The sequence below is a fragment of the Marmota marmota genome, unplaced genomic scaffold (assembly GCF_001458135.2).
Source record: "Marmota marmota marmota unplaced genomic scaffold, marMar, whole genome shotgun sequence".
In the NCBI taxonomy this organism is placed as follows: domain Eukaryota; kingdom Metazoa; phylum Chordata; class Mammalia; order Rodentia; family Sciuridae; genus Marmota; species Marmota marmota.
The window spans coordinates 41,283,023-41,300,831 of NW_026000016.1; the positions used below are offsets into that span (position 1 = coordinate 41,283,023).

Here is a 17,809-nt window from a genome sequence, read left to right on the forward strand (position 1 = left end):
GGAGGGGGCGGCCTGGGCAGCCGTTTGTGCCCCGTGGGGCGCCGGCTCCTCAGCCCCGGCCGCCGCGTCTCCGCTGGGGCTCCGGGCGCGAAAGAAAACCTGAGCGACCCCCGCCCCAGCTCCCGCCGCTGTCCTGCCGGGCGACCCCTGGCGCCCCAACTCAGCGCTGTGTGTGTTCCTACATCAGTGCACTCGGTCTTGTTTACTGCTGTGCGGGTCCTCCACCTTGGTTCTAAGTGTAGTAGAAAAACTAAGGGCCCCTTAAAGATGTCTACGTTCTCATTCGTGGAATCTGAAATACGTTACTTTAAATGATAAAATGGACTTTAGAGATGTTACTGTGACCTTGAACTAAGGAGAGTATTCTGGATCATCTGGGTGAAATCAAGATAATGTGTGGAAAGAAAGAGAGGAGGAGGGAGAGAAAGAGAAGGAGCTATGTTACTGTGGAAAAGGGTCAGCAGAAGTTCAATGTTTCTGACTTTGAAAACGGAGGAAGGGGACATAAGCCAAACAAAGGGGAAAGTCTCTGGAAATGGAAATGACAGGAAAATTGATTCTTCCCTCAACCTTCCAGAAAGGGGTGCACCTCTTACAACATCTTCATCTTATCTCAGTATATACATGATATATTTTTGATATTTGGAATTTTAAGATAAAAACTTAGTGTTGTTTGAATTTATAAGATAATAGAATTCTTTTTACAGAAGCAATAAAATACAAATACATTATTTTTAAAAATGATTTTGCCTTGTCTAGCTGTTTTCCATTTTATTTTACTTTTGATATCACCTTGTTGATTTCTATAAAAATTCTGCTGGGATTTGATTGAGACTGAGTGTAATATGTACATAATTGGGAGATTCATATCATAAAAATATTAATTCTTCCCTTTCATGAACATGTATGTCTATTTATTTATTTACATCTTCTTTAATCTGTTTAGTAATGTTTTTTAACTTTTAAAAGGTGGGTTGTGTACATAGATTGTTAAATATTTTCTTAGGTAGCAGGAGATTTTTAAAAATAATATTGCATATTATATTTATTTTTTCCAATTTTATTAAATCTCATAGGATTCTAATGTTTTTCTTGTATATTAGGATCTTATTAAATTTACCATTGGTTTTGCAGTATATATCCCTCTGATTACATTCTTAAAGCTTGTTGGTATAACTAATTATACTATAAATCTATGTATTCTTAGGTAATTTAGATAAGCTTCTAAAGGGTGTCTCCAGGGGAGTTTTGAACTTTGAATAGAAAATTATTAATCACTACATACTGTAACTCATGCTTATCTTGGTCAAGGTTTAACACTGGAATTCCTAACATCTTTGGAGATAACCACAGAAGATATTATTTCTCTATCAAAGGAATCCTGTCCTGACAGTTTATCTTCCTGTTTATTGGTCAACTTTTCTTAGTTAAAAATATCTCATTGTCATTCTTTTTCATGCATTTTTAATAATATGTATCGAATTGAAAAAGCAAAAAGAGAAGAACTATTGGTATGTAGGTATTGCTTTCCAGAAACATTAGAGTTTTAATAAATATTTCAGCATAAATTTATCTATAAAATGTGTTACTACCTTTGATTGTCTACTCCTTGAATATAATATGAATATGTACCTTAAGTTTTGTTTTTCATTTGGAATGCCTCCCAAAGGCATGTGCGATAAATGCTTGCTTGATCCCTAGCTGATAGCACTATTAGGAGATGGTAGAATTTCAGGAGGTGGAGCCTGGTTGGAAGAAGAAGATTACTGGCAGATGTGTCTTTGAAGAGTTTATTTTGTCTCCAGCCTCTGTCTCTGTCTCCCCTCCTACTTTCTCTGTTTCATCACAGGCCCATAGCAATGGAGGCAGCCACCATGGACTAAAACCTTGAAACTTTGAGCTAAAATAAATCTTTCCCACTTATGTTTTTTTTTGGGGGGGAGTATTTTGTCATCATGATGGAAAGCTGACTAACATATTTTGTAACTAAATTATAGGCTTTTACATATAGTTTTATAAAGGTGGTATTTACCTGACATATACATTAGTTTGAATATTCCAAAGGCAGGTACCCTTGGCAAGCACTAAGCTTGTTAATAGTTGGTATGGAAGGCATAGTGACACTCTTATTCTGAATTGGACAGTCATCCAAAAAACAAAGAATTCTCCATCCACAAAGATATCATCTACAGCATTGACAAGTCAATAAAGGACTGACAATAAATATTTGGGGTTTTTCAGCCACACATTTTTGTTGCTGTTATTCAACTGGCATTTTACCATGAACGTTGTCTTAATGTAAAAATCATTAATGTAGCTGTATTCTAACAACCTTTATTTACAAAAAGAGACAGGGACCAAAATTTAGTCTACTGGCAATTTTTTCCCCCTAAATCACGGTCCACATGCATTGTAATACATGATAATATGACTAATTAGACATTCCACAGATATTTTTGTTTTCATCTAGGTTATTAGTTACATGGTGTCCTCAAGACCTGTTTTTGAACAATGACCTCATGTGTTTCAGGGAGTTAAAATTTCCCACAATTCACTTCCCAAAAGAAGTCCTGTCATACAAATAGCCTGTCAAAATGAAACAAACAAACAAACAAAAAACAGACAATATTAAGTCTCTTCCAGGTGTTTACCTTCAAGGTGCTATTAGCCTCTTTGTAAAGCACTATGTGCATCCATTCATTTGTTTCAATCCCCCAGTACCTATTCTATACCTTCACCTGCAAAACAAAAACAAAAACAAAAAAAAACAAAAAAAAAAAAAAACAGGGAGGATTTCTATAGGCAAAACAGCTATGATTTTGAATATTTGTAAATACTGTCATAAAGTTACTGTACATTCTTTTGATTTCAACTTTTCACATGGTATCAAGGCAATAGTAACTTTTCCTTTCTGCATTTTTTTTTTGGTCAACAATATTCCCCCTCTGTTTCACTTAGCATTGATTTTTTTCTTTAGTTTCATGTCAGTGCATCCAAATGTAGGATTCACTAGGTTCAGCAGAGAATTGAGTCATAAGATGGTAGCAATATCCATCTGGCTAATATTTCTCCTTGTGTTCCCCATTACATGGAGCAGGGATGAATATATATAAGGTTACAATTCTCTCATCCACTCTGTAGAAAAGAAGTAGAAATCTTAATTCTAGTTTAAACAGTGGAAGAAGGAGCAATCCATGCCTTAACCTTTCTGAATTTGATCTGCAGCAACTAGAAATATTGCCATGATATCATATTTAGCAATTGATCCTTTCTCTAAACCTGAAAAGACAGCCTAGGTCCCAGCTGTATAATCAGACAAAATAAAATTAAAAAGTCTTAGAAACAGTGAACATTTTTGAAATTCCAGGTATCATGCCTTACTTGTCTTCCCTATCTTTCCCAGGGTATTTCAAATATCTCTCCAATGGTGATTCTGTTTTACATCCATCAGTGTTGAGATGTAACACACATTTACTTATGCAAACTATCCTTTTATTTTCTAAAATGCTACCTACTCTCTCTCTATACACACACACACACACACACACACACACACACACACAAATTATTAAGTAGAAATATTCTCATTCCAATTTTTGTTCAGTCAACTACATTTTAGGTCATGAGGACTTTAGTTCATTACATATTATGCTTCTCAGTCCTCTGTTATATTGCACCTGCATTCCTTGATCAGATAATATACAACCCGTGGGTCTAATTTAAGTGCAGTCCTTAAACTGCAATCCTTACCTATCTACTCTGCGCTATTGTAGAGAAATTTGTTTCAGTTACCAGATATGGAAATCCATATCCAAAATTACATTATGGCTAAAGCCATCTGAAATTGGAGGAAACCAAATTTTACCAGATTTCTTCCAAGGTAAGGAATAGATATATTTGGTATGCAGTGATCCTATTACTTTTTTTTTGTCTGGTAAATGAAAAAAAAAAAAAGAGCCTAATAATATTTCTTGATTTGACATGAAATATTTTTATTCTTTTTAATTACGTATAACATTAGGATACATTTTGACATAATCACAAAAGCATGGAATATAATTTGCTCTAATTCAGTCCCCAGCACTTCTTTCCTCCCCTATTTCTGCCTCCCCCTGCTCCCCTCTCTCTCTACTCCACTGATCTTTCTGTACTTTATTTATACTTCTTAAAAAATCATGTGTTATGGATATACTTGGTGTTGTTATTCACTCTGCTATACTCATGCTATATTTTAATCCAATTCATTCCACTGTTCTTCCCTTTTCCCGTCCTTCCATCCTCCGCCTCCATCCCTTCCATCTACTCAACTGATCTTTCCTTTATTTTGATGAAATTCCTTCTCTCTTTTCCCCCGCTCTCTCTCTTTTTTATTTCCCCCTTATTTTGGATTAGCCTTCAAATATTTGACCTTTGACTTTTGGAGACTGGCTTATTTTGCTTAGAAGGATAGTCTCCTGCTTCATCCATTTACTGGCAAATGCCATAATTTCATTCTTCTTTATGGCTGAGAAATACTCCACTGTGTATATATACCACATTTTCTTTATTCATTCACCTGTTGAAGGGCATCTAGGTTGGTTCCATAGCTTGTCTATTTGTGAATTATGTTGCTGTAAACATTGATGTGGCTGTATCTCTGTAGAATGCTGATTTTAAATCTTTGGATATATACCAAAGAGTAGGATAGCTGAGTCATATAGTGCTTCCATTCTTAGTGTTTTAAGGAATCCTCTTACTGTTTTCCAGAATAGCTGCACTATTTTGTGGTCCCAACAAAAATCTATGAGGATACCTTTTCCCCCACATCCGTGCTAACATTTATTTTTAAATTATTATTATTATTATTATTATTATTATTATTATTATTATTATTATTATTATTTGTATTGGGGATAGAACCCAGAAGTGCTTAACCACTAAGCAACTTCCCCAGACCTTTTTTATATTTTATTTTGAGGCAGGGTCTTGCTAAGTTGCTTAGGGCCTCACTAAGTTGCTGAGACTTTGAATTCCTGATTTTCCTGCCTCAGCCTCATAAGCTGCTAGGATTACAGGCATGAGCCAATGCACCTGGAAGCACTTGTTTTTCTTTGTATTCTTGATGATTGCCATTCTGACTAGAGAGAAATCTCAATGCAGCTTTGATTTGCAATTCCTTAATTGCTAGAGTTGGTGAAGTTTTTTTTTTTCTTATATTTGTTGACCATTTGTATTTCTTCTTTTGTGAAGTGTCTATTTAGTTCTTTTGGCCATTTATTGATTTTTTTTAGTGTTAAGTTTTTTAAAAAAATTCTTTGTATGTTCTGGATATTAATGCCCATCTGAGGAGCAGGTGGCAAAGATCCCCCATTCTGTAGAATCTCTCTTCACACTCTTTGTTTCCATTGCTGTGCAGAAGCTTTTTCATTTGATGCCATCTGACTTACTGATTTTTTATTTTACTTCTTACACTTTAAGAGTCTTTTAAAGGAAATTAGTTGCTTTACTGACATGTTGGACTGTTGGGCCTACACTTCCTTTTATCAGCTGCAGGGTTTCTGGTCTAAAAATTCCTAGGCTTTCAATCCACTTTAAGTTGACTTTTGTGCAGCATGAGAGACAGAGGTTAAATTTCACTCTTCCACTATGCATTTTTAGTTTTCCCAGATCCTTTTGTTAAAAAGGCCATCTTTTCTATAACATATGTTTTGGACATATTTGTCTATTGTCAGATAACTGTATTTATGTGAATTTGTCTCTGTGTCTTCTATTGGGTTCTACTGGTCTTCATGACTGTTTTGGTGCCAGTACCAAAACATGTGCCTTTGTTACTGTAGCTTTTTAGTGTAGTTTCAGTGATGTTATTTTGTTGCCTCCAGCTTTAACATGCTTTCAGTTGAAGTTAATAATCCCCTTTTCTTTATGTAAATGAAAAATATGAGGACATTTTCTCTTTCTCTATATATTATACTTGATCCTAAACTGTAAGTTATGATCTAGGTACATAATCCAGTCACCATCTTTCATTTCTATCAACAAAATTGGACAACTCTTTGGGATATTATGTAACTAGCAGATAAATTCCTATTTATGAATATTTTTCATTTACATAAAATAGACACAAATCAAGGGAGATATTGGGCAAGAGCATAGCATAGATATAGTGATGACAGACTTAAATAGTATTTGATTTTAGTTTTAATTTAAACATTTTATTTATGTTTGACCCTTTGATTTCTGTTTTTCATACAGAAAATCTTTCATGTTCTCAACCACCTGACATAGACCATGGAAGAATTAGTCCATCTAAATCTTCAGAAGAAAGGAAAGAAGCAATTGAATCCAGACAGTATGCACATGGCACTAAATTGAATTATAGTTGTGAAGATGGTTTCATAACCTCTGAGGAAGGTGAGATAACATGCTACATGGGCAAATGGAGTCCTCCTCCTCAGTGTGTAGGTGAGGACTGCATGAAAACTCGAATTCTGATTTGAGAATACAAATATTTAAATAATTGAGAGTACAAATAATTGAATATAATATGCTTTTGTCAAAGTCAGGATATAGAATAATACAGATTATCATATGTATATAATCATTTAAATATTTTACCATTAAAATACTATTGCATTATTGAATCAATCCTATTTTTATTAATTTTATTGGATAATTATAGAGTCACTTTTTAATTTGGCATTTCTTTTTTAAAGAATACAACATGTAGTAAATTTAAATTTCTGTAAGTTGTAGTGTTTGCTTTGCAAACAAGATTCTAAATATTTTAAAAATGTTTTTCTTACAGTGTTCCTTCTGATGTCTTACAATACTTGGTAAATCCATCTCATCAATTTATTTAATGTTATTTAAAAAAATATTTATTTTTTAGGTGTAGATGCCTTTATTTTTATGTGGTGCTGAGGATTGAACTCGGGTCCTGCCCGTGCAAGGCGAATGCTCTACCGCTGAGCCACAATCCCAGCCCCAATTCAATGTTATTAATTCTGAGTATGTTTCTGTTTATTTCTCATGGTTGATTGGAGAAGATCTGGTGATCTCTTAAAAGCATCAACATTTTTTATTTCAATTTCTTGCTCATGTATTTACAGTTTATGAGATGGACATATATGAGAAAGGTGGACTTAAGAAGCCTTTATGCACATTCTCTGTGACTTCATAATAGCTTATTTATTATTATTTCTTTTCAAAAACTGTGAAGTATCAAAATTGACCTATACAATTGAATTTCTGAGTTGTGAAACATGGATTCATTCTTTCATTATTTTATTTTTTAGGACTTCCTTGTGAACCTCCACCTTCCATTCCTAATGGTGTTGTGTCTCATGAGTTAGACAGTTACTCTATGGACAAGAAGTTATTTACAATAGTTTTGAAGGTTTTGGAATTGATGGACCTGCATTTATAAAATGTTTAGGAGGAAAATGGTCTTCCCCACCAGAATGCATAAGTATAGTGTATTTAATTTTATTATATGTGTGATAGATTCCCTCATTCAAAGTATAAGTGGTACAAATAAGAAAGTAAGCTGTAATTCTAGAATTTTACAAGGTACCTGAAGTTTCTTGAGTCTGGCAGAGAATTATAGCCTAGTAATTAAAAAAAAAATTTGAAAATATGAGGCAAATTGCTTCAGTTTCACATCATTTTCTGTGAACATTTACATCCTCTAATGTCCATTCTCAGAATTCTTCTCTCTCTCTGTTTCTAGAGAAACTGTCCCTTATTCATCCAACTCATGCTCAGTTTATCACCAATCTCACTACAAAATACATATTTCATAAAACTTTGATCTAAATTGCAAGTAATTCACATTTGCAGAAGCCCAAAGTAGAAATACATAATACATGTGGCAAGTGTGGGCAAAAATTAATTTGAATGTAAAAATCTGACCTAAAGCATTAGAACTACTAATATTTCTTCAAGCATCATTCCTATCTTATATGTTTGATAAATTTAGAACAGTTCAATTAAAATCAAAACATATTTTGCAAAGTTGTCAGAAGTATATTAAACATTATTCATTGGTTCTATAGGTAGCTAAGTATTATTTTAGAATATTACTATTAAATATTACATATATTATAATTTACTGAAAAATACATATTTTTTTCTTTCAAGAACAGATTGTTTTAATTTACCCAACTTTGATGATGCCATGCTTTTAGGAGAGAGGAAAGAATCATATAAGTCAGGAGATCAAGTGACTTACAGATGTCCAAAATTTTACCAAGTGGAAGGGTCCAATACTATAACATGTATTAATGGCAAATGGATAGGAAAGCCAATGTGCAAAGGTATGTTGATGGCATTATAAATTTATGTATGGTGTCTTATGAAATATTAAATTTTCTATAACATTCTTAAAAATGAGTATAGGTTAATTTTCAGGCCAAAGCAAAGTAAGTTTAAGGTTAGAAATAAAAAGTTGGAATTAAATATATAGTGGTTAAGGCTCACAGCCCAATGGTTCTCAGAATGTGGTCCCTAGACCAACAGCATAAAATTTTTGAACAGATTTTATGAATTCAAACGAAAATTCCTGAGCTCATCTTAGACCTACTGGAAAAAATAATATTGAGGTGTGACCTTGAAATTATTCATCAAGTTCCCCAAAGGATTTTACATACTCCTCAATTTGGGAACCATTGCTATAGTCTTTTATTACTATCCATGCACCTAAAATTCTCTGAGGAATTACACAGTTTATCATAGTATCCAAAAGCATTTATAAATAAATTTAAAAAGCTATGTTTCTATAAATAAAGTTGTACTTTTCTGTTACTTTCCCATATCTTTAGTTTTTTAATTGATAATCTTCCTCTTTTTTAAAAGTTTTACTTAACTTTTTTTTTTTTGCTTTATTGGTGCATTACAGTTGTACATAACATCTTTGAACTGTATTTTAAGAATAACAAATTATTCTTCAAACTGTGTTCTTAATTCTTGACTTATTCTCTAAAGAGATACCTCTTTCAGTTTTTAAGAGGCTAAAATGTTAATTAATGAGCAAGATAATTGTATACCAAAGAGTGATGCTATATAATCTTGTTACTTTTGTTGCATTTTAAAATTCATGTTACACTTATGGAACTTGTAATATTTGTTGTCCTCAACCCAAGGGGAAATATTTCATTCTCAGTGGTTTCAACTGTTCTAGCAAAGGATAGAGAACATATGTAAAGGCATGAAAGGTTAGTTCTGCCAAAAAAATGTTGCTGTATCTTCTTTTCCTTGTATTACATGTAAATTTATTAAAAATCAGAAAAGTTCTTCATGACAAAGTATCTATTGATTTTTAATCTTGCTTAAAATGTATTCAGAATCTGATTCATTGATTAGCTACTCAAAATGAACACTAGGTGGAGATACTTTCTTTTCTTTCTATTCAGATATTTCCTGTGTGAATCCACCTAAAATGGAAAATGCTAATATAATATCAAAACAGATGCTTAAGTATCCATCTCGTGAGAGAGTATGTTATGAATGTATCAAACCTTCTGAAATATTTGGGGAAGTAGAAGTGATGTGTCTAAATGGAATTTGGACAGAGCCACCTCAGTGCAAAGGTAGAAGATCATATTTCCTAACTTTTCTTTACTGAAGGACATAATGTGAGTAAAATATGTTGATAAAAATAAAGTCAAGTCATTCTTATGGATTATATTTTCGAAATGCAAATAATATGATATTTCTAAAGATTTATTATTTGGCAAAATGAACTAAGAAATATGGTATAACTTTTTCAAAACACATTTAACCAGATTAATAGAACAGTTACAATCTGAGAAAATTCCTCATCTTAAACCTTAAAACACTCAGTACATTTTGACATATCCACTTTGGGAAACAAAAAATAGGTCATTGAAGACTGATCATAGAATATAAATATACATTTGGGCATCTTCAGTATATAGAGTATATTTGAAAATATGTGACTGAGTCTAGCCAGGAATCACTATATTTTAAAAATAAGTCTGGATATTTGGTCATCAGCATTCTAATATTTAAAATTCAGGAAATGAATAATGGAGATATTATATCATCCTTTTCCATTTTAAAAAATTAATTTTTCCTAATTTATTTTCTCTTACTTTAATTTGAATCTACCTTTGGCTAATGGTGAAGTCAGTTTTACGTAAACCACAGAATTAGGTCTCATTTATGAATCTATCTTGCCCTACTTGCTCTTTCACCTAGTATATTTAGATCATTTATATTTAAAATAAATATTGGGCTTTTTGTTTCTTGTTTTATTTGTTTATTTTCTCTATTTCTCATTCTTGTTTCTTTTCAGAGAACATATTAAAAGAATTTCATTTTGATTTATCTTCCTGTTTTTGAGTGTATCTCTATGATAGCTTCCCCCACCACCTTTCTTTTTAAAATTGTTGCTTTAGGAATTGCAATATATACATAATATATTTGCAACTTACCACTCTACTATAGTAATGGCACTTTATTTTCGGTCAAAACATGGGAACCTTACTTCCATTTAAATCCATTTACTCTTTAATATTTCCTCTTCGTACACTGAACATTTTTCACACATTGAACATTCCTGTTCATACATGGAACATTGAACATTTGGTAAAATGCTATAATTTTTTTCAAGCATCAAACATAAATGAACAAAATGAAGAGAAAAAATTCTACTATATTAGATAGTCTTTGTTTTAGCAATTACAAGATCGAGAAAATGACAATGTAATTGATAAAAGGAAGAATATCTAATATAATAGATTTTCTTCCTCCTTACTCTGTTCATTTGTTTGATAACTCAATTATCCTTTCTTCCCTCTTTCTGGGCCTCCAACATTTTCTTTTCCTGTAAAAGTCTCTGAAGTTTGATTGATTCATTGATTGATTTTCAGTCTATTTTCACACTGGATAATTTATGTTGTTATATCTTGAAGTGCATGGATTTATCCTTCGGACATCCTCAAACTGTTCAGTCTGTCCAGTGAGACATTTTGTTTTGTGTTTAATTTGTTATATTTATCTGTTCTAAACCCTACTGAGCTTTTAAGAAACATCGACTATCAATATCTTTATCACATCAGTATTCTCTTTTATTATCTTGCTTGTTTTAAAATGTTTCTGATCCTTAATATGATGAGTAATTTTTAATTTTACACTTGATATTTTAGGATTACACTTGATGACCCCCTCCCATTTTATTTAAATTTCATGTTCAGTGGTTCTCCATTACAGCCATGCTGGATTTAAGTCAGGTTTCTCATTCAGCCTCTACAGACACACAGGATCTCTTCTGCCACCCCTATATATGGCTGGTCTCTGGTCATCAGTGCCTTATGATGTTTTTATGATTTTCTCTAGATTAGGTCATGTATTGTTTTAAAGATCTCTTAGACTAGCAAGGCCGCTCTCTTCCTTGTCCTTAGGTTAAAGGGATGAGACTCTGCATGAGCTTTTCCTTATTTATCTCTACCTGATATCATTTCTGAGATTACCAGCCTTCTCCAGTGCACCATCTAGAACACAAGGAGACCCAAAATGAACTCATATAACAACCTGTTTGCCATTCCTTGAGTCCTGAAGTTCCTAGCCAGAGTGAATTCTCTGTACCTTCTAAAATCTTCTTATAATGGTATTTAAAAATCATTCTGTCCAAGATTAAAAATTATGCTTAGCAAAAGGGGAAGGGAGGGGTGTTGGGGATAGGAAAGACAGTGGAAAGAGATGGACATCGTTACCCTAAGCACATGCATGAAGACAAGGATGGTGTGACTCTACTTTGTGTCCAGAGATATGAAAAATTATTCTCTATATGTGTAATATGAACTAGAATACATTCTGCTGTCATATATAACAAATTAAAATTTTTAAAAAACCCCAATGTACAAAATGTGAAGAAAAAGAATAGGTAACAATGATTTTTACTCATCTTCTCCAAATTAGGAAGACAATATTTCCCTATTATTCTCTACAAATTTACTTCCTTTGAACTTTCTTCAAGGAGTTTTTTGTCTTTTGTAATGAAAAGGAAAATTAAGAAGAAGTCAGTAGGGACACAATAAACACTGTGTAATGTCATATATAATAATAACAAGAAACTTTCTTAGTTTGTCCTCACTGTCTACGTGATCAGCATTTATATATTAAGACACATTTTTTAGTATTGAATCACTACAAAGGAGACATATTTGTTGATGGTTGATATGCGCCTTCAGTGAGATGAAAAGAAGAGCTTAAAATGTAACTCTCATTTTCTATGATTAAGATTTCTGTGAGCAATCATTTGTTACCAGAAATCATAAAATCTTGATGCTATCTAGAGTGATGTGTTTGTGCTGGCTTTAATTTTATACTGTATTTTGATTTGTTCTGTCCATAAATGAAATGGTATTTTTCAGATTCCACAGGAAAATGTGGGCCTCCTCCACCTATTGACAATGGAGACCTCACTTCATTCCCATTAGCAGTATATCCTACGGGATCATCAGTTGAATATCAGTGCCAATCCTTATACCAACTTGAGGGTAGCAAGACAGTAATATGTTGAAATGGAAAGTGGTCAAACCCACCAAAATGTTTACGTAAGTACTTCAGTATGATACTTTTCTGTGTAAAATAGCAATAATTCACATATTAAAAAATAAATATTCTCTGCAATGCTTCTCTACCAACTATTCATATGTGAGGAAATAAAGATTAATGTTATTTTTAATTTTAAAGTAATTAATAAATGCAATTATAAATTCTTTATTAGCATGTAATTGTTGCCCTTATTAATGGGGGTCAGTGTGATATTTCCATATATGCATACACTCAGCATGATCATATCCAACCTTTATTTACCCACCCTACCATCCCTTCTCAACCTCTGTTGGTCACTATTCTACATTCAGGTCACCCTTTTTGATATTTCACCTATGAGAGAGAATGTATGGGACTTATCTTTCTCTGTCTGGCCTACTTTGCTTAACATAATGTCCTCCAGTTGTATCCATTTTGCTGTAAATGAGAAGAGCCAATTCTTTGTGGCTGAATAATATTCCCTTGTGTAAATATACTGCATTGTCTTTATCTCCTCATCTATTGATAAACACATGTTCTCATTCAATATCTTAGCTACTGTGAATAACACTGCATGGGCATGCAGATATCCCTTTGGTATGCTGATTCCTTTTCCTGTGGAAATGTACCCAGAAGCAGGACAGCTGAGTCATAGGGCAGATCTAATTTAAGTTTTTTAAGAAAACTTCTGCTCTCCATAATGATCGTACCAATCCCAACAAGAGAGAGTAAGTCTTCTTTTTCTCTCACATCGTCACTGACATTTATTATTTTTAGGGTTTATTGTTAATAATAGACCTTCTAACTGGGGCAATATGGTATCTCATTGTAGTTTTCATCTTCATTTCCCTGATGGCTAATGATATTGAGAGGGTTTTTTTTAATGTATTTTTGACTGTTTGTACGTCTTTGAGATATGTCTATTCACAAATCATTTGCCCAATGTTTAATTGGATTAATTGTTTTTAGTTTTTTTGAGGTCATTATACATTCTAGGTATTAATCCTTTGTGAGATGCATAGGTGGCAAGTTTTTTCACATTCTCGTCTCATTCTGTTGACTGTTTCTTTAGCTGTGCAGAAGGTTTTCAATTTAATATATCAACTTTGTCAATTTTTGCTTTTGTTTCTTGTGCTTTTGTGGTTCTATCCAGAAAATTGTTGCTTGAACCACTTTCTTATTTCTCCATATTTTCTTCTAGTAGTTTTAGAGTTTTCGGGTTTTACATTTAAGCCTGTGTACATTTTGAATTTAATTTTGTACACGGAAAGAGGAGTCAAGATTCAATCATCTGTATGTGGATATCCATTTTTAGCATCATTTATTGAAGAGGTGGTCCTTTATCCAATGTTTTCTTTTTTGGAAACTTTGTTAGGAATCAGCAGATATAGATGCATGGATATATCTATATGTATGTATGTATCTATCTATAAATACACATATTTATGGAGAGAGAGAGAGAGAGAATGAGAGTGTGTCTGTATTCTGTACCATTGGTCATTGCATCTGTTCTTATGCAAATACTATGCTCTTTTGGTTGCTATGGTACTGTAGTATGTCTTGAAACCAGTTATTGTGATTCTTAACAGCCTTTGTGTATTTATTTTTTACTCAAGATTTCATTAGCTCTTCAGGGTCTTTTGTGCTTCCATATCAATTTTAGAATTTTCTTCTGTAGTTCTGTGAGGAATATCATTCATATTTTCATGGGAATGGCTTTTAATCTGTAAATTGCTTAAGGTATTATTGCTGAAGGAATATATGTTTAAAGTATTATTACTAACACTAATTCTTCCAATCCATGAGAATGGGGAGTTTCTTATTTATTTTTTATCTTCTTTAATTTCTTTAATCAGTGTGTGGTACATGTCTTTTCTTCTTTGAGGTTTGGTTTGCTTGTTGTAAAGATTCATGAATGGGATTGTTTTTATTATTTGGTTCTCAGCACATTCATTATTGGTGTATAAAACTCTCACTAATTTTTGTATATTGATTTTGTATCTTGCTACCTTAATGACTTTATCCATTCTAATAGTCTTTTGGTGGAGTCTTTGGGTTTTTCTATATATTTAAACATATCATCTGCAGACACAAATAATTTGACTTCTCTCCTTCCAATTTGTATGCCCTTTATGTCCTTATTTCACTGTTCTGACTAAAATTTCTAGTACTATACTGAATAAGAGCAGGGAGAATAGATACTCTTGTTCCTGATCCTAGAGAAAATGTTTTCAACTTTTCTCATTTCAGTATATTGCCTGTGGCTATGTCTTGTATGGCCTTTATGATGCTGAGGTATGATCTTCCCAAACCTTATTTGCTCAGGACTTTTGTCAGGAAGTCATGCTGAAATTTTTCAAATGCATTTTCCATATCTACTAATCGCATGATTTTTATCCTTCCTTCTATTAATGGGATGTATTATGTTTATTGATCTGAATATGTTGAACTATCCTTGCATCTCTGGGATGGAACCAATTTGATTGTGGTGAATAATCTTTATGATTCTCTGTTGAATCACATTCAGATTTGCTCATATTTTATTGAGAAATTTTACATCTATGTCCACCAGGGTTATTAGTCTACAGTTTCTTTTATCTTGTGTTCTTGTTGCTATGGTACTAGGGTAATGCTAGCTTCAGAGAATGGGTTGGAATGATTCTCTCTCTTTCAAATCTTTGCAACAAATTTAAAAGAAATGGAATTAGTTCTTCTTTAAAGATTTCGAAAAATTAATCAGTAAAAGTGTCTAGTCATGGGCTTTCCTCAACTTTTTATTACCGATTCAATCTCATTCAATCTCTTCTGGATTGCATGTTTTCATGGTTTAATTTTGGCAGAATCTATGTGTCTAAAAATTTATAAATTTCTTCTAGGTTCTCTAATTTGTTAACATACATTTTCTCATAGTAATCCCTAATGACTCTTTGTATTTCTGAGGTATTGGTTGTAATGTCTTTTATTTTTTTTTTCATCTCTTATTTTGTTTGAGTCATCTTTTTTTCGGTTAGTCTTATTAAAGTTGTGTTCATTGTTCTTACCTTTTATGATAACCAACTTGTTGTTTCATTAGTCTTTTCTACTGCTTATGCATGTGACACCCTCTCTATCTTATACATTTTATAACTGAAAATTTATCGCATTTGACCAATATTTCTTTTCTCTCTCTCTCTCTCTCTTTTTTTTTTTTTGTGAGGCTGGAGGTGGAAACCGGGGCTTGTGCATGCAAGGCAAGAACTCTACCAACTGAGCTATATCTCTAGCCTTTTGACCAATATTTTAATTAAAGAAAAACCAGCCAGTCATGGTAGTGCACTCTTGTAATCCCAGAAACATGGGATCCTGAGGAAGGATGATCACAGGTTTAAGGCAAGTCTCAATAATTTAGTGAGACCTTGTCTCAAAATAATAATAATAAAAGAAAGTAATGCAGATGTAGTTCAGGGATAAAGTGTCCTTGGGTTCAATTTCCAGTCCAAAAAAGAAAAACAAAATCAGCCATGATACCATAAAGGTTTTACACTCTAAAATGCCAAGCTCTTAATATGATAAATGATCTTAAGAATTGGTAATAAAATATAATTATCACACATTAACCACCTAATTCTTACATCATTTACTATTTTAACTTTATTTTAATCTATCTGTTATTCATACAGAATTTGTTCAGCAAGAGTTTTCAGGAAGAATTTTCTGAAATATTAAAAACATTCTACTTGAAAACCCCAAAGTCTTGGTAAAAGACTCATTTCTAACTTAATATTATACTCATTTATTTTTTTCAGATGCATGTGTAATATCAGAAGAAATCATGGAAGATACCACATAACCTTAAGGTGGAAAGGACAGTAAAAGCTTTATGCTTCATCAGGGGACACAGTTGAATGTGTGTGTAAATATGGATATTCTCCATCAACGCTACGTCAATCATTTCGTACAAGGTGCATTTCGTACAAGGTGTATTGATGGTCACCTGGAATATCCCATTTGTATTAAGAGCTACTCTTAATCTCATTAAAATGTGCACTTAAACTATCATAACTGTTACTATATAACTATGGAAAAAATGATTGGCAGAAAATGCAATAAAATCTGTAAAAACTATAATTGTGCTTAGAGGTAAGAGTATTGACTTGTTTAATTCCTTTAAAGAGACAGTCTCTAAATTATGGTGGTTTAATTTGTGATTTTTTTTTTTACTTTACAGTTGTATGAAAGTGATATGTATTCAGCAGTAATTATACTTTAATCTGTTTCTGCGACTAGAAATACATGGTAGACAACTTTTATGGTATTGAGTAACAGCAGTTAAGAGCATCCAATTGGCCTTGTGATCAACAAATTGAGCAATCACTATACTACAGGGTACTGTTCTGCTAAGCTATGATATATGATAGGTTGGTATATTAAATGTATGTTCAACTTAAAATAATTTTAATTTATCATGAGTTAATCAGGATATAACATTCTAAATTGAGTATCAGCATTTATATTATATTGTCCAATTTTTAAACCTTTAATATACTCAGTTTTGAACTTTGAGAATAAGTCATTTTAAGACAATAATGCCTAAAAACCAAGGTGATCATGTGGAGAAATATAAACACCTTATTGGTAATGATCTCAAGGTCAAATAATTCTTTAATGAGTTTTTTTGTTGCAGATTTCTTTTTTCTGTTTTTAAAATTTCAGTAACAAGATCTTGAAGTGTAATTTTATATCTTTGCATTTCAGACAGCACTATTTAGTTAAAATCACTTTGTCTAGAAACATTTTTGATTTTTAAAAAGCTATAATCTTAGGATGAAAATAAAGATAAAGATAAAAATGTACAAAACTTTAAGGTGATAAATTGTTACCTCTTATTGAATAAAATCATAAAGCTTATATTAAATGCTTTCCTCTTGTTTGAGATCCTGATTTAGATAAATTGAATTGAGACAGATTTTTCAATTTTAATGAAATTGGTTACAACAAGCAAGTAATCCTTGTGTTTAATTTTAACACCTGAATATACTTAACTCAGTCCCATTGGGCCACTATAACAAATATAACTTGTCCATTGTGGCTTATTTTAAAAAGACATATCTTTCATACAGTTCTTGGAGCTGAGATGTCCAAGATCAAGGCACCAGCTAACTTGGTGTCCCTGGAGAGCTTATTCTGTTTTGCAAATGGCGTCTTCTCACTAGGTAGAAGCAGCAAGGGAGTGCTCTAGCCTTTCCTTGTAAGGGCTGTTTCTACTCTTGAGGATGGAACCCCATCACCTATT

At 32.5% G+C, this 17,809-nt stretch overlaps 1 pseudogene; it reads left to right on the plus strand.

Moving 5' to 3' along the window:
- LOC107140322 overlaps positions 1 to 17,514 on the plus strand; it is a 57,968-nt pseudogene extending 40,454 nt beyond the window's left edge.
- Positions 17,515 to 17,809: the final 295 nt, after the last annotated feature.